The following is a 24,210-nucleotide window of genomic DNA, read 5'->3' as shown; positions in this document are numbered from 1 at the left end:
ATGTTCATCATTTCTTTAGTTTTCACCCAAGCCATTGTAAAATTCCCACTTTGTAAATTCACTCTCTCTAGGTGATGGTCACAAAGGCCCACCTAGAGATTCTCATATTTTAATAACCTCCCAAAACAAAGCAAGGGGCAACCACACCGGGCCCACCACTTGCTTTGTCTCCCCGATTGACTTACCCTAATCACATCGGGATTACCATAATCCAAGCAGCCAACACCTATAAATTGGCACTAAGAGGTCACTATCGGGGGGTGGGGGGGGGGGGGGGGGGGGGGGGGGCAATTCATGAGAGGTCAGCACTTGGTACAGTGTAGTGGGAAGAGTTGACACTATTGGCATCACGGGGAAGGGGGCATGTGTGTTGATTTGCCTTGGGAATTGCACCATGTAAAGGGAGCCACGTCTACCTCTCGACTCCAATGGTCGATGCACGCACGTATACACGCTCTTGGTAGCGAGCTTCACAATCATTGTGTGGTCTTAGAGAACGCACCAAGTAGTTTTCACCATTCCTTCTCCCTACCTCTCCATCACCACGGTGTGCCGCCTCGCTGGAAGGAAGGTCATTTGTAAATACTGCAGAAATAATTCTCCCTCACACCCCCGAGGGTTTTCATCATTTGTCAATCTCTCTCTCTCTCTCTCTCTCTCTCTCTCTCTCTCTGTGTGTGTGTGTGTGTGTGTGTGTGTGTAAGTTTGTGGTGTTCGTATCATCGTGGTCTGCGTCCTATCCGCTCAAAGCTAGGTGGTGCCCCCTATTCGCTTTACTGTGACAGGCTCGAGGCACGCCATTCGGCCCCCGACGTTTTAGAGCTCGTCGGGGTTCGGGGTTCGCTTTGCTCCCGTCAGAGTCAGCTTCGTCCTATGGTTTGAAAAATTAATCATGGTTCTCGCTAATACTGCAATAAAATAGGATGGTGAGGTTAGACATGCGTCCTAGAGACGTCTACTTCTGCATAAATCTGATTTTTCTACATTATCATATATGGCTTCTGTTACAGTTTATGAGCCAACTGCCTATGACCCAACCACAATGAAGGATGGCTATTCTATACTAATTCAGTCATCTTGGAACACTATTGTGAATGCCATAGGACAAATGCTGGATGCTTCAGTATCAGATGATGAATTAACCAAGGTAAAAACTGAAGTGAAGGAGGATGAGTAGCAGATTGGAAAGATGGAGCACGAGAGGGCATCCCAGACCCTACGCCACAATATCCTTGAAACTTAGTCAACTAGGACCATTCAACAATTAGAAAATAAGTTATCCAAGGTGGAGTGTGAGATCCAGACCTTGAGGGAAGAAAAGACAAAAGTTGAAAGGGCCGCGAACAGATTTGAAACTCTGCTCAGAATGAAGCGAGTTCATTTCAACTCATTGCTGAATACCCACACTGCTCTGAAAGCCACATCAACGGAAAGATACATCTATAATAATTTGGTTGAGATATTAAATCCAGAAGGGAATGCTATTTTTAATATGGATAATTTGAGGACTCTCATGGAGACAATGCAGAGTGACTTGCAAGACAAACTCTCTGAATATAACAGTGCTCTGGCAAATCAAGCTATCCTTGATTATATTGAACAGTAGAACAACCTTGAGGAAGATGATGATAAGGCAGAAGCTGAAGAAGAAGTGGAGGAGGAATCAGAAGAAGGGCATGATGATGATGACTCTCCTCCATCTCCACCTTCAGGACCTGGTACTGGTGGAGTCGGGGCTACTGGAGGGAATCAGTCCAAGGTAGACCAATCAGACCAGCATGAAGGTCAACAGTTGGGTGACTAGAAAGTGGGAGATCAACAACCCAACAACGCTGGAAATTCACATGTACACCAGTCGCAACACAATATGGATGATAAAGGAAAAGGAAAAGCTGTGATTGAGATTATTACAGGTGATGAGAAACATTCATTATAGCTCATCATGCTGAATAAGAGATTACAACATCAGTAGGCTCATATAACCAGGATCTGGAGCATGATGATCTTATCACTAATCTGGAGTGATTTCAGTGGCTAAATGTCGGCGCTAGGGAAATGGTTCAACATTGGAAATCAATTGCTTTTCATGATCAGGAGGTGTGCCAATTGGCTGAGCATCCTAGTACAATACAACTGCTAGAGAGAGTGCTTGAATGGATACTAACTACTGATGAGAAAATAGGTAATCCACATTGGCAGCGGCATTCTATTGCAGATTTTCATTCCCTAGCCGTGGAATTAGAGCTCCTGATGGGGAGTAAGCCGACATATAAATGTATGAAAGATGTCAAAAGTCAATTAAAAGAGGTCTTGGTGCAAATGCAGATTGCCAGGGGAGTTCTAGATCAGAGGGTGCAAGCTATTCTTGAAGATCAAACTACCACGAGCAAGGGACCTCGAACTGAAATGACAGTAGGAGAACAGGTAACTGCTCTCTGGAGATTATTTCAGCTGGTTAAAGCTACCAAAAAGATGATGCAGCAGGAGAACCAAGCTGTCCTTAATTTTCTAGAGTTTGTACCTGATTACCCAATGCTCCTGTATGCTTTATCGGCAAGAGAAGCGGAGTTGCCGAGGTTTTTTCCAGCACTATATCCTCAACATACAGAACCAGTGGATCGGCTCACATACTATAAGATTCCTGATGATCTTCAGAATTGGCATTATCGATCAACTGTGCTATGGAAAACTTGGCAAATGCTATTCAATGATGCTCTTCAATTAAATGATTTTCAAGAATTAAGAGATGAGGTGCAGAGGATCAAGCTGTGTATGGGACAATGGAAAATCCACATTAGAGGTCTCACTAAGATCACAAAACAACTACTGCAACTCACTATTGAGTCCTCTAAAGTTCTTGAAAAGGACATTACGAATAAACCAGGCCTAGGACCATAGTACAAAGACATGGCTAAGATTCTCTTTGAAGCTAGGATCAAAACAAATCAGCCTCTTCCAGAAGGATGAATCCACACAGCTTTGCATTGTCACAAATTGGCCAGGACTCATCTAACAAAAGGCAGATGCACGCTCTATGATCTTGACACCAAAACTTATCATACCCTCACGCCTTATGAAGTCAAAATGACCACAGAGAGGAGGGATCAGCTTGAGCAAGAGGCCATTTACAGACTCATTCAGAAGGACAATGCTGACACTGGGACTTTTGAGACACCATCAAGACCTAAGGGCAAAAGGAAGCGGATTCAATGGAAGGATACTGGGTAGTTCCATCTCAGAATTCGATGGAGGAAATTTCCAGCCATTCTCAGAATCAGACGATGGATTTTTCCAAGAATTTTCAGAATCAGACGATGGATTTTCTCAGTCAGGTGTTGGTATCTCTTTGGCTGGACACCCTTGGAATTACAATTATAGGGGTGTCAAGCACTCAACAAGCATGAAATATGGTTTAAAGCTATATTTCCAGAAGGATCAGACGATGGTTTTTTCCGAAAATTTTGGAGAGACTTACCAAAATTCAAGAAAGGAGGGAAGGATGTAGATGGTGGAGGCAGTCTCACTAGGTGGGAACCGGCTCCTGAAAGTCGAGCAATGGACCAGTTAGTAATTACCATGGTGGTTACCACAGTAACTTCAAGGGGATATAAATAGGACCCATTACATTATAATCTGGCTGTACTTTTGGGCTATTTATCTTTTGACTTCTTACTCTTAGTTGTGTGGTAGTAGTCCTGAAGCTGTTCCCGAGCTACACTATCCTCACTTGTAATCTTACTCTATAATCCCTAATACAGTAGTCGAGTGTACTTCAGCCATATATACTTTGTATCCATTCTTTCTAAACTCTGAATCTGAATCTGAACACTAATTCCAATCATTCAGTTTGTCTCTCTCCTCACCAGATGTATTTCAGTTCATGTAACTGTTCCAGTTCAGTTTCTATCTTCTCCTGCAGTTCCACTGATTGAACCAATGAATCATTAGTAGCTGTAAATTCTAACACTGGAATCAGCTATCTATAGAGATCAGCTCCAATTCCACTTATGAAAAGAAGACAGAAATAAACTCTCAGATAATGGAAAACATGTGACATTAAGATACAAGGGCAATGTGCCAGAACATATATCTAAAATCTCAACAAGTTGAAACACAACTTGTGACTTGTACATATTGTCTTAAGCATTGCAAATTACAGATTTGTACATGTTTTGTGATAAATATATTACCATCTATCTGATTATCTCACTTTGAAAAGTTGAAGGTGCATTCCGCAATCCGAACCACATCACTGTGCAAGCAAACACACCCCATGCGGTAATAAAAGCTGTTTTTGGCTGATCCCGCAATGCCATTCGGATTTGATTATATCCACTAAACCCATCCAGAAAAGTATACATCTCATGTCCTGTTACATCATCCAAAATGGAATCCAAGAATGGAAGAGGAAAAGGATCTGGAACAGTAGCCGCATTCAATTTTCGGTAATCCACACAAATTCGGATTTGCTTGTTTTTCTTTGGTACAACCACAATTGGAGAAATCCACTCCGGATTATCAATAGGGGTAATAAAACCCACTTCCAAAAGACGATCAATTTCCATCTTAACTTGCTTTGCCACATTCGGATTCATCCTGTATGAGTGCTGCTTCACTGGCATCGCATCTAATTTCAGATTTATCGTATGCTGATAAAACTTAGGATCCAATCCCCGCATATCCGCATATTCCCATGCGAAAACATCCGTAAATTCTACTGAAGTATATGTTGTGTCAAACACTCAATCTCTTGATCCACCTATGGTTGACATATTCCATTGTCCCTTCTCAAGCACTAGAATTATTAAAAGCCTCAGTTTTCTTTGTTGTAATGTTCTATTTGTCTGTGCTATTGTTGAGGATGCCAATACTTTTTTTTGTTGCATGCAGTGAAGGATTCTACAATAGAACCATTGGAAAAGCTCTTTCAGACTATCTTGAGAGCCACCATGCTGAATGTGTCTGAAGTAGGCATTTCTTGCCATGTAATGAGACTTTTCTAAGCCTTGGGTATTCCATATGCCTAGGTTTTGGTACTTTTGAATGAAGTATATTAAATGATTGAAAATGATGTGTGACAAATAAAGAAAATTTGGTTAGAACAGAAAGTGACATAGTTAATTCTAATCACAAAATTGTTTTGAGAGTACCATGTAATGAGTAATTTTTGTGTCTGTCGATGTTGCCTTGAATGATTTTTTCAAAATCTATAAGTTCTCTTAAACTTGCTAAGATCCTCTTGTGATCCATCATCTTTGTCATACATTAAAAAAACCACATCTATTGGATGCCACACCTCAACCTTGGCATTGCGAGTAGCTGGCTCATGGTCCTTCACGTCCATATGCAATCTTTTCCATTGCAGATACTCAACTTTGCTAATGTAGGTGGAGTGATATACCCTTCCATGCTTTGTCAGCTTCACATATTTTGTGTCTAGCGGTTTATATAAAAATATGTGAGCCTTGACACCCCAATGGATGGTTTAGAAGGCACGTCCTTCTCTTTGCTTGATCTTTTCTCGTCCGGCGCTGGTTTTTGACATTGCCCCCATGGAGACCTATATCTGACAATCCTTGTTTAAGGGGCTTGGATAGACATTTGGTGCTCAATAAACTTCTTGATTTTCCAAGAAACCCAAATGCAGAGATATATTAACTTCTCCATAATTCTACAAAGAGCATGCATAGTAAAAATGTGGACATTAACAAGTGGAATTCCTAGAACTAGGTTGAAGTTAGGGTCTTCATTATGTCGAGTGGGAGTCTTTCTCCACCACTTTGGGTCCATCACCTTTGCAGACTCCATGAAAAATAGACATGGAGATTTGGCCATTGCATCTATTCCACAATTATACATACACTTTAGTGTTTTGAGGTCACCTGCAAGATGCCGTTGGCCTTGAAAGTCTCCCCTCCCATTCAAAGACAACACCTTTCCTTGATTCATTTGCCCGTCATTTATGTCAAGAATGGGGGTTTGATTGAATACCCAAAACAAAATGTCATGGTCCTCTTTTATTTAGCATAATGTGATGTGAAATGAAATGCATTGTTTTAGTAAAAGGGTTGTAAGAAAATGAATTACCTCAAAAGAACCCAACCACCATATCTGCGCTTCGGACTGAACACTGTAGTATAAAGGATCATTTATAGGACATTCTAAAAGTGCCATATTCATCAGTGTTATTTTAACTTTCTCTAGCTTTTTTTCTTTTAGAATCTCACAGTCATCTAGCTTCAAGAGAAAATGTAGCACAATGTGACATTGTAGAACTCTACCATTCTGGTTTGCAACATAGTAAGGTCCATGAAGATATTGTTGTGCTCATCATAAGTTGTAGCTATTCCTTGGCCTTTCTAAGTATTTTGAATATGAAAGGGACAACCAAGGAAGTGGTCATGTGCAATGTTGTGCTGAAGTCTCTCTCTCCAAACATTTGATGATGTTGGTAGCAGCTTGGATTTGATTCCCTTCCTTGCAAATATGGAGGAGAGACTGTAATAAATGTATACCCCCCTTGTTCATGCCAAATGAGACAAGTGTTCCTTGTATCTCTCATATATGAACTGCATTCTGAGAAATAAATCAATCCATGACATCCCTCTACAAAACCTTAAATTTCTTCTCATGGATTATATCTTTTGTAAGGCTACTGCTTATCAAACAATTCAACTTCTTCCCTACATTGGCTGTAGGATCAATGAATTCCTTGGTTGGATAGATAGCTTTTCTACAAAGAAATAAATACACAAGTCAAAGCAATACATTCATTAGTATGCCTACAAAGAAAGCGTAAATAAGTCATACCAATACATTGATTAGCATGTCTACAAAGAAAGCAATACATAAGTAACCAATATATAGAAAGATTTAGCTCCTCACCTTAGTGATTGGATTCTCTTTTTTAGACCACCTGATCCAAACTTCAAGGTTTCAAGATTCCGTAGTTTATTCTTTCACACACGAGCACCCAAGATCATAACTTTATTATGTAACCTCTGTACCTTTTCTCGCAGGACCTTAATTCATCTATGTGCTACAATATGGATTTTTGGTCATTACAACACAAATTCGAGAGTCGTAGAATCTCCTTTTCTTGAGCATGAAGCATGCATGTGTGATTTTTAGCTTGTCTAGTTAAGGCTTTCCAATATCCAAGAAACCAATTCTCTCCATCACCAAAAAAGGTCAATAGAACAATAGGATTTATAAATGTAGGAGAAGCATCTATCTTAGGATTAAGAGGATAGAGGTAACCATGTGTCCAAATGTCTACATGTTGTGCTCCCTCAACTTTAAATCTCTCTTTTCTTGCTTCTGTGACTTTTGTATTGGTCTTGATACACTTAAATAGAGGTTCATATTGTGGATACAATTCAATGCGTAGATGATGTTTAGGATGTTTGGTAAGAAGTTTTGAGGCTGTGGAGGATAGGTTGTTGGGGGTCCCATCGTTGCATAACTCCAATGACGAATAAAGTTATCAATCCGGAGGGATGAGCTACCCGACTAGGGCATGGAAACACTCACACGATCAGTGAGCTAATCATGGCAACACGAATGGTGACTCTACAAGGTGAGCTTCTCAGCCTATGGAGGAGCTAAGACACAATGAAGGGCAATCTCCACATCCACTTCCCTTCACCTTTAATCAACCCAATCACACACACTAATGATTGCAAGATGCACACAACACTAATCCTATCATGCAACACACTAATCACAAGTGCACACACAAAGATATATCGAGCACCACACTCCAATCAAACCAACATGCACACACAAGCAAGAGAGGGAAATCACACAAGATTAGAGAGGGATTAACCACTAATTAGTTATGATTCAGCTAATCAAAGCATCATAGGCAATCACAAGAAGCATGAGAGAGGAATAGTGAAGGAGAATTAAGCATTGGTTAGTGTTAACCAAGTCACATGAGCAAGGAGAAGCTCAAGAAATCCATAGCTATACACCTCAAGAGATCTCACCAAAGAGTGCTCTCAACAAATGAGCTTGAGAACCCTAATTTCTTTTACACACTGCCTTATATACCTAAGGTAAAAATATGCAATGTCCAGGTGTCCAAGGCCGTTAGGGCTCCACCACTTACTAAATCTGCTACCTAGGCACACTCACTAATGTGTTCTTTAGAACTTGGAACTCCCATTGAGCCCGTAACACATTAAAATATTACAATGGCTTGAAATAAATCGAGATTTTACAATATATGACCATTTTGGGAAAATGTAGAAAATGTGTAACTCCAATCTTTACTGCTTCTTTCTGTTGATCTTTGATGTGCATCCATAAGGCTCGGACCTTTATCAGCTTTTGTTAACTGACGTTGAATCAATTAACATTTCCCCCTTCCGATTTTAGTGCCCGTCCTCCTCGGGCACTGTCGAAAAGTGTCCGTGGAAGGTTTTGATTGGTTGTTGATGGGCTGATCGTCTTCATTTGTTGTTGAATTTGTTGATGAGGTTCAATTTTTTGCAGCATCCTCATTGGTCCAAATATGTTTGATGTGAGAGATGATGTCAGAGTGTCCATTGTAGTATCATAATGATGAGGTTGTTGTTTATTTATGAAAAGTATGTACAAGGGAAGTAGAATGATGAGGTTTTGAATTAGGGTCTAATACCTGGATGACCAAAGGAAAAAAGCCCAGTGGGAAAAAAGTACCTTTGGGATACGTGCATTATTGGGGTACTTACTTGCATGGGAAATATCAATAAAGTACTCAAGGGATTATTTGCTGATAGATATGGAATTAAGAAGGCAGCAAATATGAGAGGGTAGCATGATGGAACATTGATTTTCTTGTTGTAGTCCACTCAAGGTGCATAGGTGGAAGCAAAAAAGAGTGTCTAATGCATATATCCAATGGTGGGACATCCTATTTATGCATACAAAGAAATGCATGGGAAATGATATGCTCTGCAAGAAGAAATTTGAGGGGTTCTTCAGAAAGATGGTGTAGCTATAAAAGCATATGACATGGATTTGCAAGCTGTCACCCCTTTAAGAATGGTTTTCATTGACGAGGATATGTGTTCTCATCTTACTGTGCATTGTGCCTAAGTGACTCTACGACAATCCATCTATTGTAAGTTAATAGAATTTGACTCTTATGCTCATCTCATCCAGCATGAGCGACACAACTTATCTATGCTCAACTCTTCTAGCTTGAGCGTAAGCCTAATAACTACAATTCTTAGCACATAGTTTAATATGACTTGAAGCTTTGGGACTAATGCTTTGCTCATTTTATGGCTCAGCAACCGGACTTTGACTATGCCAAAGAGTGTTTTTTGCACCCTGGCGACTTGACTAATTACATTCTTGTGCTTACTACAAACATTTCTTCAAGTAAAAGTAAGCTTGAATCGTCAAAAAGAGGATTAGTGAAGGACCAAGTTGGCACTTAAGGTTTCTTTTGCCATACCTATTTTATATTCTTCAAATTTGGATTTGTGTTGGTTGGGTTGTCCTTCTTTGACAGTGAAGACTCCATTATCTGTTTGATTCTCCAATTAGGCCTATTGATAGGAGTCTTTGATGTTGTTGTAGGCCCTTGTTCATTGTCAGCATTTGGCTTTTGACTAGGAGCATTGAAAGACTTAGGAATCCAACTCTCTTGATGACCTTTGTATCTCCTTTGTTGATTTTGCCTTGTGCTAGGTCTTCTTGAGTTCTTGATATCTTCATGCACGTCTGATGTAGTTACAGTTGGTTATGGTTTTGACTGGTAGCCAAATCTTTGTATACCCTATGTAAAATCCTTGTCCAAGAGGAAGATTCTTTGAGATCCATCTTTGTTCTATATTCTCTTGAGAATTATGGTAGACTTTAGCATCTTTCAATGTTGTTCTGTTGTATACCTGCTTCTTAGGTATCCTAGAATATTGTCGATGTTGATGCCTTGTGGGACTTCTTTCTTGGGAGGATCTTGAGTTCACTTCATATGCTCTAACCTGCAGTTTTGTTACCCATATCTGTCTGTTACCTCTATAATACTCTTTTAAGATCCATTGTGATGCTATCCATCCCATGTGTTTGTCTTTTTGTGTTGAATTCTTGTCTTTAATCCAAACCGGATCATTGACTTTGACTAAATTGCTCAGGAAAAACACTTGCTTGACTTTCCTTTGCTTTCTTGAGTACTTTGGCTGAAAAACCTTTGATTTGTTGGATGGCTCCTTAGAGGTTTTAGTTTGGTCAGCAATTGACTTGAAATTTTGAAATCTTGACTTGCTTGAAGAAGCTGATCCATGAGGGTTCTTTGATGTAGAGGCATATGATGTCACACCTTTTGTGTTAATCGGTGGAGGGTTCACTTTAGCTTTACCTTTGTCCTGCAAGATTTGTCTTCAACTATTGTGACTTCTGCAACTCTGAATTTAGCATTAACGGTATCTGTAATTTCTACTGGCCACCTCTCGGACAAGAGAGTATTAACATTGTATCTTCTTTGTAGGCCTTGCGCTGGTCTAACCACTGATGTCCAAGGATGACATTTGCAAGCATTTCCTTTGAAGGCTTCACCTGAAACTTTATTTTATCTTCATGATTTTTGGATGCTAAGGGTAGCAACCATTTCTTATTGACTTGTAGCCTTACCTATGATTTCTCTATTATCTGGTTTGCCATGAGTAATCTTTAGAATTCTCTACATGTTGTTTCCAACCATATTGTACTTTGCTTCGCTATCCAGTAGAGCATTGTATCTGACACTTGCTCCTTTTGTACTGCTGAGAACTATAGCTAATCTCATTGGAGGTTCTATTGAAGATTTAAGGGTTGCTTGTATCATGGTCTCATCTTGATCTAACTGTGTCTCTATGTAGGGTGACTTGAGACTGTTTTCCAATATGACTTTCTTTAGCTGATTTAGCTAGCAATTTCTAATTGATCTTTGGACTTCCTATTGCTTCTTGTATGCAACCTTGTTCTTCTTAACTGCTGGCTTTGGTGGCATTCTTTGCTTAATAGCTATCGTGGTTGCTCTTTACTCTGTTTGATCTGCACTTGCTATTGCCTAATTTGATTTAAGCTCTTCTGAAGTTTTGTTCGATGGAGATGAATCATCTTCAATAGGATCTGCTTTGATATCAGTCTCCATTCTATTTGTGCTTGAGGACTTTGTGATGTCATCCACGGGCGACTAGTCTTGATCTTCATTCTTTGTTGTTTCTAAAGACTGCATCTTGTTTACATTCTGTATCTCTAACATCTTATGGGCCATTGGCATTCCCATTATGATGTCGTATGTCATATCCTATACTGTGATCACATGGGATTGAACTATGATGATGTGTGAACTTACTTCAACGGTGGTGGAGATGATTCCCTAGCATTCTGCTCATTTGTCTCCTGATATGCTCACAAATCCAAGAGAATCTTCTATTTGTGGTTGACCACATCTTTTCCAAGTGCAAAAGGACATCAGGCTCTTATCTAACTGAAAATCTAGCTTTACTTCACTTGACAACTTTTCTTTGTTTTCACTGGTGATGTTGCACTTGATCGTCTCACGATTTGTGTCTAAATTGATTGCTTTTATTGTGGCAATGTCCTTTGGTTGATCTTTATGTGCATTTTCTTTGCTTTGACCACCTGCTTCAATCAATGTTGGCTCCACTGGCTGTAATATTACACATTTTGCTTGAAATTGTTGAGCATTGTCTACCTGCATCTGGGTAACCTTTGATCTTATAGATCCAATGTACCTTTGGCAGAATCTGTCTCTTCGGAGGAGATTTTGGTCGCGACCTTTGTGTAGCTTTTTAGACTTTAGCTTCTATTGACTTTGACTTTTTTGTTACATGTTCTGGCATCTTGAGGCTTTGCATCATCTTCAAATAATCTTTGACTTCAGTTGAGCCATCTGTAGGGGTTTGTACAAGGTCATGATCTTGCTGATATTTGTTACCCTGTGTATCTCGATATGCATATGTGATCTTGGTCACATCTAATTGTTTGAACACTATTGGATTTTTTGGCTTTTGACTATGACTTGTGGAGATCAGTTGAAATTTTTTCTTTGATGATCTTCATAGAAGCAATTGTCTGCAGATTCTGATGGAATCTTGTTCAATTGGAAACTTCCAACAACCATATGATCTTTCAATGGTTTTTGTCTTGAAGGGGTCTATTGGGGTTAGAAGCTCTAGGTTCTCTAACTGACAGTGGGGTTCGTGGTATATGACCTGAGCTTGATGGATTTATAGCTCCCCCCTTCCTAGGGTCATCACTATAGCCCGCTTCATTGAAAGAGTTTTTTTTTTTGTGCTTTGGTTTAGTCTCACCTTTTGGGATTGTGAAGGTACACTTTGGGTAGCGCTATTGATGTTTGGCATTTGTAAACCTTGTGTATACTTTCCTATGTATCTCCTTGAACCATGACAAATTATTCTCCAAGTTAAGCTATAGATAGCATTATCTTTACCCTAATATTGTCTATCCCATGGGTCTCCTATGATATGAGCTTCTATGGTTTCAGGACCCAAGGCATCATAGATGCTAGACTCTTGTCTATATCTATGACTATTTTGATCAAAGTATATGCTCGTTTGGTTACAATGTTGAAACTTGATTTTCGACGGAGGAGGGTTTGGCTCTGAATAGATTTTTGGTTCACTCGGGTAATATCCTTCAGCTCTTGAGAGGATTGGCTATAATAGATTCTTTCTTTTGAAATGAACCATCCTTTCTGATCTATCACTAGACGTACTTCTATGAGCTGGTGTGTGGGTTGTTCAAACACTGGTTGATCCTTTTTGTACAATTTTCCTTTCTGGTCTACATAATGTGCATATGAACTATGTGTACCATACAAGCTAACATCATTTTGTTTGATGTGTCCCTTAGACTCGAGAATAATTGCACACTTGTGGCAGTGGATGTAGAATCATTTGCAAACCTAACAATCTTTTCAACATTCGGTGATATCTGGACACCTTGACCAAATTCATGCAGGAATTTGTTGTTCAAAGAATCAGATTTAAGCTTTTCAGGTGTCTGTGCATCTTTATGTTGATTTTTACATATGCACCAAATGTATGTTTTACTGGCTTGTGCAGATTTTTGGATAACCACTTTGGTCATTTTTTTTGCACTTCTATGTACACTTCATCTTTAAGCTTGCAGTAACTGGCTCCACTGATGTCTGTGAACATCTGGGAGCTCTTTGAGTCTGGATTTACTTTGATTAATAGGATCTTGGCTCCTGTGTTGCTTTTGTTGCTCATCAAGTATCTATGGCCTTCTGAATCTGCATATAATACTTTATCTCCATTGTAGCAATATAGCTATAAAATGTGCTCTGTTGCAGTTGTGCATGTATTGCCACTGCTACTAGCTTGCTTTGCTGTACTTGAATTCTCGGCTCAACTTGAGTCCATGTTGGCTTGTTCTGTCAAAACTATCTCTTGGAAGATTTTGGTATCGATTAGCTGAATTTCTCATGCTCGATTTTGATTAAACTGCTTTAGCCAAAACACTTTTGTAGTTGATTGCTCTTCAGACTCACAAGAGCTGATTAACTCTAGCTTGAAAGTTTCAAAATTGATTGCAGCCTTTTGAAACGATGAAAATCTGGGCTCTGAATAGCCTAATCTGCAATCCACCGTGTCCAACTGGAAGCTAATCTGCAATGCAATTGCTTGCACTTGTCAATTTATAGCGTGCACATTCACTTCTAGCTTCTTGACTGAATTGTGGTTGCACTTTCCAAAATTGAGGACGAAATTTTCTTCTAATGCCCACAGCTTTGAGTTGGCCTTTTTGCTCGCTTTTTTTGGCTATTCTTTTGCTAATCTGGCTCGCATTTGCACGGTGTAATTTTCCTGGTGGTGTGTTTGTGCTTTTTTGCCTCTTTCGATGACTAGCTCTCTTTGCTGTGCACTTTTCAACTTTGCTTTTTTGCTATTTCTGCCTTTTTTTTGCTCTTTCGATGACTTTCTTTTTATTTTTATTAATTTTTGTGAAATTTTGAATTTTCTAAAATTTTTAGTGTTTTTATGATTTTTTAGGAAAAGTTTTGATTTTTAAAGAATTTTTTAATGAATTTTCTATTTTTTTGAATTTTAGATTTTTTATGAAATGGTTATATGAATTTTTAATAATTTCTATTGTGATTTTTTCGATCAATGTTTGATTTTTTATGATTTTGTAAGAGCTGTTATGAATTTTCTACCATTATTGTGATTTTTCCCTGTCAAATTTTGATTTTTTAATGATTTCCTATGAGTTTTTTAAACTTTTGGTGAAATTTCTATGTATTTTTCTATTTTATTGTACTTTTTTAATCCCTTTTTTGTTTTTTCAATAATAAGAAGGGATTAGCATATGGCCTTAGATAGGATATTACAAAAGATTAGATAGTAGAGAGGGGATTAAAAAGGATTAATGAAGTGATTAGGAGACATTATACCTGTTAATATCATTAACACTTGCTAACGTGCATAGTTAGATGATTAATATTAATGAAGAAATGTGAATCGAAGTAAGAAGAGAGCCGTATTCTTTACTTTACTCTTTAGCCACTACTCTGCACTGAGTCCCCTTATGAGGCTAGATGCAATCTATTGACCTTGAGATTTAGAGGATGTCCTCAGAGCAAGGATAAGCCCACTCAAAACTACGATCACCCACAAGATTACAAATTGCAGGCGTACTGAGTTTCTTCCTCGTGGGAACTACCCATTGCATAAATTTATGACACGATCTCCTTCGCTCTTTATCTCTCTACAATCACGATTCTCTCTCTCTCTTTCTCTCGTAGTCTCCCTCTCAATGCCCATGCAACGACTCCCCAACCACCCGATCTTTCTCTCTCTTTCTCTATCCCTCTCTGGACGCCGTCTCTTTCTATCTCTCCTTTGTAGACGCCAGTTTCACTACCTCTCTCTCTCTCTCTCTCTCTCTCTCTCTCTCTCTCTCACCAGGGCTACCAACCACTCTCCATGCAAGCTGGTTGAGACCACTTCCAATTTCACACACTCATTGCCATGCAGTCTCCAATAGATTTCTTCTCTCTCTCTCTCTCTCTCTCTTTCTCTACGCCCAAGCAGTTAGCGTCTATCTCTCTCTTTCTATTGCACCACCCGCAGGTCAACTGCTTTCCCCCACAATCGCCAGTGGCACCCATCGTGCAGCCCTCAACCACCTACAATTTTCTTTTGTGGCCACAACTCCACCAAACCCTCCGGCTTCAACTCCTAGCTACACACACACACACACACACACATTCAGTTGCATGCACACTCTCCAACGAGCAGCTCTCTCTCTCTCTCTCTTTCTTAGTTTCTCTCTCTTGTTTTAACTCTCTCACCAATTTCCATGCACTCGTAGACAATCCGTTTTACTCTCGCTCGGTCCCAGATGGCTAGAACCCACCACCATCCAATTCAGCAACCCTCCTCCCTCTCTACAGGCGCCACCAACCATCTCTTTCTCTGGCTCATTGCCATCTTGTGACGGACCACCATAACTCTGTGTGTGTGTGTGTGTGTGTCTCAATTTTTCATGTTCACATGCCGCCCTCTACATCCGTGCCTACCCTAAATTTCAGTTCTCTCCCCGCTTCTCACCTTCTCAGCTCAGGGGGTGCATTATCTAATCATGTTAACGTATAACGTGAGTTCGAAAGGAGGGGCTTTAAAATGCAACAATTTTAGGAAATTTAAGAGAGATACATTAAAATAAGGGGGTTTTATATTCAATTCTGAAAAAAAATCCTAAAATAAGGGGTCATTTCATTCATTCAGACATGTTAAAAGAGCGGTTTTTTAATACCCTGCAAACGCACGTTAAATAGGGGGGTATTGAACGGTGAACCCCCTGAGCTTCTTAGCCTCTGATTTATTCCCTCAGAGCCTCTATCCAACACTCTCTCTCTCTCTCTCTCTCTCGTCTAGTAGTTGCCATGCAGCACTACATTTATGGAAAGGTGGACAAACGATGACTTTATCTTTCAATCAAGTTAGTCCCTTTTTCTCCCAGTTCGCGATCTAGATCAGTTCCCACGCGGATTTTGACAAAGAAGTATAAAAATAATCTTAATCTTTTTGGAAAAATATAGGGATGACATAATTTCTTATCCAAAATATCCTTGTCTTTTCATTCTGGAGTAAAGTCTCGTTGGCCGCATGACTTTTTGTTGGTCTTGCTTTTTCTAAATTATTTTCTAGGCTGAAAAAGTTTTGAATGGCTCTAGGGTTTAGGGAGGGACCTTACATCCTACATTCCCCCCTTCCTAGGCTTTGTCGTCCCTGACAAATATATGTCGTGGTGAACTCTTCAGGAAGAATGTGCCTACAAAAGACAAAAGGCAACGAAGTAGCAAGTATAATCATGTGGAAAATAAGTCATAAGGCAAAGTAAAGCACATCATGGAATGACTAAGCGCAAAGAAATATGAATTGTTAAACTGCCAATAAAAGACAAATAAATTGCACTTGCTAAAAATAACTAAACAAGAGTTTTGGGCTTATGGATGAGTCTATCAATTAGTTAGCTATCACGAAGGGTTAAAATAGTCACTCTAGTACTGGCTAAGTTAGAAACATTATCTAAAGTCAAGATTCCCTATTTGTGTTTATGAACAGAGATAAGCAAACTAACTGTACAACTCCAAACAAAAGCTTCAATTTTTTACTTTAAGCTCAATGGAAGTCTTCTCTTTTTTCTCTTTCATTTTTCTTGCTCTATTCTTCTTCATGTTTTATTTTTAACATTGTTTTTAAGAGAATTTTTTGTGAGTGCTTATTTTGCATGCCCGAGGTTTTTGCTTCTCAATGAAAAGTGCCCCACTGGGAATCTCTAGGACTCTAACGTGAGTGAAGTACCAAAATCTAGCTGGGATTTCTCCTCCAGCTTAAGCTTTAACACTTGTGGCACTTTTGTGCTTCCATATCCTTTGTATTCTTACTAGTGCTCTTTGTTGTGAAGTGAGCAAGCCTCTCTATCTCTAAAACCCTCCTAAGGTCTCAAACATTTAAATAATTTTGGCAGCTAGGACTAGTAGGTCAAGTAAATGAGTTAACCTAAAGTCACAACCTCCTAACCTCAAGGCTTATAAATAAGACTAAATTCTATGTTAATTAACTAAAGCATGTACAAACTTATTTATCTCTACTGGCAGATAACAAGAGATAATAAGATGGACTCAATCAAACCAGGAAAAGCCACAATAAGCTAATATAGGTGTACAAAAACATATAGCAGAGGAAGTGATACACCTGGAGAAATATGATGCAGCTCCTCAGTAGCTGTGGAAATCAGAATATAACTCTGAAGCTCAATGGAACCATGCAATCTGGAAGCTGAAGTCCATCTATGTTGCAAAATCATAAGGCAAGACACTACCACCTAGAAAGGTGTGTTAGCATAGTAGTGAAAGTTTTATTACAAAATGAAAGAAATCCTAAACTAGGGTCTCAAACCTAAATACCTAGAGGGAAAAAACCCGTAGGAAAAAAGTGCCTCTAGTATAAATGCATGCAACTAGTGCACCATAGTCAATATGCTCAATTCAATAGTCTAGTGTAACTAGGAGGGATAAGAGAATTCTCTCCAAACAATAAAGCCTGTAATCTCCTAGCTCTCTATCTAATGGTCAATGGCCAGCTAGCACCTAGCTCCATATGGATGGTAGAATCTATAGCACAAGTGATGGGTCTAGGGATGACATCAGCCTGTGACTCTATTGTCAAATAACTATGTAGCTTAGAATCCCTCATTGAATGACTCTTGACTAGCTCTAAATCAATAGCATGATCAATAGGAATCTCTGGTGAGCTATGGCTTATGGCACCCTGTGGTGTAATAAGTGGTAGGATCTTTGGTAGCCAAATTTTCAATGTCTGCGGTATCTCCAGGAAGGTATGTCAAGCTCTTCCACATGCGGTCATGGATATCTAGCTCATGTATATCCTAGGCGTGGAGTAGGCCTCTCTAATGGTTGTGAAAATGGTCTAGATCTCTGTGGCATAGGTGTGGTCAATGAAACTGTAGTAGGTCTAGGAGGATGTGCAATGGTATGTGGTCTAGGAACCCAAATTTGTCTATGTCCTCTATAGAATCCCTGTGCCTCTAGTGACTGCCTAGATGTGAACCATGTGGTAGTCCATCATGTGTGCTGTGTCTCTCAATCCAAACTGGCATGTTGTTAGCTAAAGATCTAGCATGTGTCATCGTGCGAGGCACATAAACATGTCTAATAGTCCTATCATAAGATCTCAATGATGAGCTATAGACCTGATATGTCCTAGGTGGCTCATGGGTGGGACTACTCCTGGTGGGAACTTCCTCTAATGTAGGCTTTACCTCTCAGGGTATCTCAAGTACAATGGTAGAATTCACTCTCGTCAAAGGGGTCCTTGATCCTGATGTGTGACATCTACACTCGGGGGGTGACAATCATGGTCTCTAAATACCTCATCCGTCCGTGTCTCGCCTGGGGGTCAGTGTGCTCAATCATCAATGAATCTGGTGGTGAATGCTCAAGAGTAGGTGTCTCTATGCAGACATTTGTCTCTATAGGTATCTCGGGCTCTAAAGGCTCTGTAGGAATATCAACACTCTCATGGTCATGTGCATCAACTACCTCCTCATGTATAGGCTGTGGTGGGACATCTACTTCTATGATAGGTGCAAGGGGATCATCAATAATAGCTATGGAATCTGGCACTCTTTCAATCTCTAGTGGCTCAATGCTTGTCTCTAGTGTAGGAGCAATCTCACTAGGCTGTACATCCCTCATAGAACAAGTATCAACCTCTGGAATTGGCAATGTAGGTGGATCCATGGTAGGGCCCTCTAGTGTACTTGTCCTATCATCAACCTCAACATTCGTCCTCTTCATCTCAATCACTCTAGATCGTAGTTGATCAACTGTTCTCTGTGGCAAAATCTATCTAGGTGATGAAGCTATGGGAGATGACCCAGTTCGAGATATCTGTCTAGGAGGTGTATGTGAACTCTCGGTGGGTATCTTTCTAGTATCTTGGCCATGCCGTGGAGAATAGGGCAATCCAATCATCAAATAGGAAATCTCACCCAATGGGTCCCTATAAATTCTATTGCAAACATCTCCAATAAGATATGCCATAACACTCATGGATGGCTCAATATACCATCTCGTCTTCTCATATCTGTATCTATGCCCACAATCATCAACATACATCAATGTATGCTCCAATCTACATAACTACACTATCCTAGGATATACAGGGGTATCTAAACAATCATCGGGATGTGCTCTGTCAATAGCATCATATGGGCTCGTCGGCAGGGACATGTATGTACCCTTGAGTTCATCAGTAAAGAACTCAGTCGTTCCAAAATGTCTCCTCTAAACTCCGGCTATCTGTCGTATAGAAGGGTCTATGTTTTCTGAGAAGGTACCTCTGGTATAGGAATGTCCGTCATGCTCAAGAAAACAAGGCATGGCTCCTCTATGGCCTACAAAATGTAGCACAATCTCATCTCAGTCCACAATTCTTGGAGTATCAACCCTAGGCTCGACTCGTGCCTGCATGGTGGCTCTAGGTGATCTAGCAATCATTGGTAAATTTGGTGCATAAGAGCTGGAAAGATCAGTATTTGGTGTGCTCATGGCTAACAATGTGGAAGGTGGTACCATGTCTACAACCTCTCTAACATGTGTGCTAATAGTAGGAATAGTCAAAATCTGAGGTGTAACTATCTCTTTGCCTCGTATCTCTAGTCGTGCACTAGTATGGCTATGCATCCTACACTCCATATATGCCCTAGCCTCTTCTATAATCTCTACTGAGGTCAGTCTCCTAGATGGTGGTGAGGATGGAAATCCTGGAGGTGATCGAACCTCAAGATCCATGACTACCATAGTGTAGCAATCTAGGTCAAATCTGGTGCTAGGGAGAAATAAACCAATGCACTAGGTGCAAGGCATAATCTGGCAACAATGAATGGCTATCCAAATGGTAATCTGGATGTCTGTGTATAATCTGTCTCTAAAATCGGTCACTCGGTCAGAGTCGTAGCCAAATGTAGGTCTAGTAACCAAATCGAGCTCTAATCGTGCATCAGTGTGCTAAGAATAGCCAAAAGTGGCCAAAATGAGACCTCGCATGTGAATGGGCTATAACTAGCTAAATTTGGTCAATATCAAGGCCAAAATGAATCTCTATCGCAAGTCGAGGTCAAATATGGTCAATCATGGGACTCTGCGGTCAAATCAAGCCAAAATGCAATATTGCACGTGAAACAACTCTAAAGCGTGTAAAATCGTAGACCCAATATCAAAATCCGTGTCAAATAAGGTCTGTGTATGTGATCTGCTCGAATATGCTAAAAACGGCTCAAATCGACAAAATCAAATAATTTTGGATGAAATTTGACTCTCGGGGCTCTAAATGCGTCTATTCGTGCTTAGATGTGTGTGAACTGGGCATGTACAAATGTTTGATGCATGTGCAATGCAATGAAGATAAACAAAACAGAGAAAAGCAAACAAAACAAAAAAATTTGTTTTTTGAGTTTTTTCTTTAATTTAAATTTTGTCTCTTGTGTGTGCGCGAGAGAGAAAACGTGTGTGTGTTTGTGTATGTGTGTGTGTGTGTGTGTGTATTTGTTTGTGTGTTTGTTTCTTTGTGTGTTGACTTTCTTGTCTTTTCTTCTTTTGATTGTTTAGCTTTTGTTTTATGTGTGTGTGTGTGTGTGTGCGCGCGCAGGGGTTGGGTCACACGAAGTCAAGGAGTGGAGACTGGTTAGAGAGTGTGTGCACGGGGGCAACGAGTGCGCACAAGGTAAGTGAAAATGTGGATGTAGGCGAGGTTGAGCGGGGCCAAGTGGTCATGGAAGTGGGGCGGGTGAAAATATACTCAGATGCAACAAAGTTAAAAAAATTTGCCCGAGAAGGTAAAATTACCTAAAAAATCCTGGAAAATGCTAAAAACAACTAGAAACTTAGCGAGAGTTTATTGTTTCAAAATTTTTATTTTCGATCGATTGTTCACATCAGATTTTTACAATGTAATTAAATTTTGACAAAAATTGAACAATTTTAAACACTAAATTAACACAAAAAATGAAAAAAAAATAACGAAATAATTACCAAACATTAACCGAATTCTTTTTGAAAAATATGTAGCTTGTTCTACTTGATTTAAAGCACTTGGAACATCAAGATTACAATCTCAATCGATTTTCAATGCATTTGACAATCAAATCGGTGTAAAATTGACCGTTTTTGGCCTCTTTTTTTGCCCAATTTTGACCCAAAATTTAGCAAACTTAATGATGTAATTAGGCAAATTTATGCACATGCGCTTGATTATTATGCTTTGGACTTTTCAATTCAATCAATTATACATCAATTTGCAATCAAGTACTAGTTCAATTATGTGTGCAAAAACTAGCAAAATTAAGCATAAATCGTGCACACACACAATTTCTACTACAATTTCGACGGCATAACAACGCAATTTTAGCAATCAAAAAATTTGAACTATTATTATCATAACATCATCAAAAAGTCATTGCCTTTCACAATTCTAATTGGCACCATTAAACCATAATTAGCACTCGAAGATGCGCACTTTGTCTACACATGGACATACTAATTGCACTCAAATTTGCACTAATCTTTTGTGCTATCAAACTTTAATCAGCCTGAAAATCAAATTAGTAATTGAGTGGGTTAGTGCACTCCAATTTCATGAGCAACGTATCGATTTCCAACTCCAATTGACACCTACACACATGTGTGTACTAGCAACCACTTAACGACATTTCACCTACAATCAATTGAGCACAACATCTCATAGGTAGCATCATTTTCAATGAAATCAAACACATAAGGATAATAATCACAACTCTAATCAACGATGTAGCTATGTGTAGCATAAAAAGCACATGTGATTAGAGAGCCTAATTAGGAAAAAATCCCTAATTACACACTCAAAAATCACTCAATTTTAGTCAATTTTTTTACAATTATATATCAAAAGAGTGATGACTAAACCTCTAATTAGGCAGACACAAATGTAAAGCACTTGAATTGGTAGCGTATTAGTAAAAAAATAGTGCTCAATTAGTGAGAAATTGGAGGTTTTCTACCTCAATCTACTTCTAAACACTCGATTATACTAAAAAATTCTCCTCTAGCTTAGGCTACCGTCCCCAGGAACGGTGCAAAATATTAACTTCCTCGTAGCATAGCTCCAAAGAATCAATAAAATTATCAATCCAAGGATGGTAGCGACCCGGCTAGGGCATGGAAACATCACACATGAGTGATTGTGTGAGAGAAATGAGATAGAATTGAGTGGGGAAATCACATAAGATTATCTACAATAGGAAGAAGACAGAACTAAAGAAGGGGATTCGTGTATTCACGCACACTAGTCCTTATGCTAATCAAGGTTGCTAATTGTTGCATTCTCTACTAATCCTTGTGGTTACATCCTAATCACAAGCTCACCCAAGCTCATGGAGTTATGATTGGAGCAATGCATGCAAAAATCCTTAATCTACACACTAATCTAATCATGCACACACTGCTAGAATCAAACATACAATAGACAGTCAAGAATTAGAGAGCAATTAATTATTAATCTACACCATCAAGACACTAATACACAACTTAATGAAAAGCAAGAGAAAGGAAAAAGGACTCATCTTCATTGCATACATATAATCCGTTCGTGAAGAGAGTACATGCGGCTCCATGCTTCCACCTCTATAGCCTCCTCCTTCTTCTTCTTCTATACTCTAGGTTTCTCTCAAAATGATATCTTCCCTTTTCACATGAGCTACATTCACTTATATACCTAGGGTTTTAAAAGTTATGGCCGGCCACCCAATGTACATGAAGTGAATAAAAAGATACAACTTGGAACTCAATGTGAGCCCAAATATATACATAGCAAATGAAATAATAATATCCATAAGAATGTGAAAATGGTTGCTGATGTTGGATGCATCCAACAACAAGTGTGTCCCCCGAGCCATTTGGGTGTGCGGAATGGAAGTGAGAGGGAGGTATTGTGTGCAACATTGGTGTGCGGTGCAAAATGAGCTATGAAATGTGTTGGTAGATGATTTTGGTGAGTGTGGGTTTGTGTGCAACCAAGTTGTGATTTGCACATTGCAAGCTTGTTGGTGCATTGGTGTGTGTGTGTGTGATCGATGATCTGTGAGAAAGAGTGTGAAGTTTTGAAGGTGTTTTTGAGAGGATAGGGGTGTTGTAAATGCCCTAATCTATAGAGAGACCTTGTGTTGTGCGATGGGTGTGTTTTCCCATTCCCCCTCTTTATATTCTATCGTCCCCATGGAGGAGGATCTGATTGCTGTTGTTAGAAGGTGATTGGATGGTTTTGGTGATGCCGAATCGGCAATCTTTGAAGAGTAGATGCTGCTAGAGAGGATGTGGTCGGTTCTCAATGGGGTTGAAGATGCAAAAACTTGGATTCAAGATTATGGTTTGTTTTGTAACTTGTTGAGAGATATAGGAAATGGTTCAACTTTTTATGCTCTTGGTTCGTGGTAAAGCAAGGAGGTGGCACACATGTCTATGTGAAGAAGGGAAAGCAGATTGGGTGGCATTGAAAACGGCCTTTCAGATCACATTAGGAAAAGTTTGGACTCAAAAATGGGCCTTGTAAGAATTGTTGATGTGGCAAAGCTTTCAAAAAGTGGGGATCGGTAATTTTTTTGCAAATAAGATCCAAACTTGTCGGAGGTTGGATATTTAGAATCTACTCTTCAAATGCTATCTATTGATATATAGCATGTATGTATCGGACATTCCTTCATGTAGATCTAGAAAAAGGTGATTTTAGATTACGGTAATGGTAACAAAACCTGGTTGATTGAAAACAAATGGCATAACTTTCATAGAAGTCATCCAAACTTTTCGGACCTTGGCTCTTTAGAATCCATTTTTCAAGAACTTTCCAATGATAGGTCATATCATGGGGTTCTAAGCAATATTTAGAGGGGTCTACTGGGTTGCTTTCTTTTGTACAGCTTTGATGATGTGGCACTCTTAAAAGGCCCAAAAATGAGTTCAAAATTTTCCTAATGTATTTGTGGCAAACGCATAGCTATATTAGGTGAAGCAAAAGATGGATGGGTTGAAGCAAATCTTGGAAGGTGATTTTAAAGCATTTGAATGGGAGTTTGAAGCCCTTTGAGGATGGCTAATAAAGGTAAATG

Source organism: Adiantum capillus-veneris, chromosome 5, assembly GCF_014529385.1.
Source record: "Adiantum capillus-veneris isolate H3 chromosome 5, ASM1452938v2, whole genome shotgun sequence".
NCBI lineage: Eukaryota > Viridiplantae > Streptophyta > Polypodiopsida > Polypodiales > Pteridaceae > Adiantum > Adiantum capillus-veneris.
Note: the sequence above shows the minus strand (reverse complement) of the source record.